General features: G+C 40.6%; 1 pseudogene; it reads left to right on the top strand.

Annotated features, from left to right (window-relative positions):
* The first annotated feature begins 5 nt into the window (after window positions 1–5).
* LOC103726214 lies at window positions 6–586 on the top strand (annotated as a pseudogene).
* Window positions 587–1,089: the final 503 nt, after the last annotated feature.

Below are 1,089 nucleotides of genomic sequence, written 5' to 3'. Positions count from 1 at the left end.
TGTTGGCTGCAATGGCCTATGACCGCTATGTTGCCATCTGTAACCCTTTACAATGTAGTCATGTCTCATCACCTTTGCTTCCGGCTAACAGTGGGAATTTATGCTTTGGGTATCATGGGGTCTTAATTCACACGGGCTTCATGTTGAGACTTGTTTTGTGCAAAACCAATATTAACCACTGCTTTTGTGATCTCTTTCCACTCTTAGAGCTGTCCTGCTCCAGCATCTACACAATGAATTATTGGTTCTTTTCTTAAGTGCATTAAACATATTGGCTCCCACCCTGACCGTTCTTACTTCCTACATCTTCATCATTGCCAGCATCCTGCGCATTCGCTCCACTGAGGGCAGACACAAAGCCTTCAGCACCTGCAGCTCTCATATCTCAGCCGTGGCTGTCTTCTTCGGTTCTGCTACATTTGTGTACTTACAGCCAACATCAGTCAGCTCAATGGGCCAAGGGAAAGTGTCATCTGTGTTTTATACTGCTATAGTGCCCATGTTGAATCCATTAATCTATAGTCTGAGAAATAAGGATGTCAAATCTGCCCTGAAGATAATTCTGGACAGGAGAGTACATTCATGAACAGAATCCATGTTTTTTTCTTTGTACACAGAAATAAACCTTTGGTTTTCCTAGATATGTCATTAGTTATGTTTAGTTTTCAAGATTCTGGAATATCCGTAATACATTCCTATGTTATATACATCCAAAATTTCCACTGGGTCCATATTTTGAATCTACATTGTAGTAACTGTAGCTGCACAAATATAATTAAACTAAAAGATTGTTATGTTTTAAGAAAACATTGATTCATTTACTATGATAATGGTTATGATAGAAATGATTTCAGCAATACATATTACCTAGTTTTTATTAAATATGAAACCCTTGGGGCTGGAGAGTTGGCTCAGCAGTTAAGAGCACTGACTTCTCATGCAGAGGACCCAGGTTCGATTCCCAGCACCCACATAGTGGCTACGAACCATCCTTAACTCCAGTTCCAGGGGAATCCAAAGCCATCTTCTGACATCCTGAGCATTGCATGACATGGGTGCCCTCACATACATGCAGGCAATATACTCCTA

Source organism: Nannospalax galili, unplaced genomic scaffold (genome assembly GCF_000622305.1).
Source record: "Nannospalax galili isolate Female #2095 unplaced genomic scaffold, S.galili_v1.0 Scaffold4472, whole genome shotgun sequence".
NCBI classification, from domain to species: Eukaryota; Metazoa; Chordata; class Mammalia; order Rodentia; family Spalacidae; genus Nannospalax; species Nannospalax galili.
This window is presented reverse-complemented; position numbering and strand designations above follow the sequence as displayed.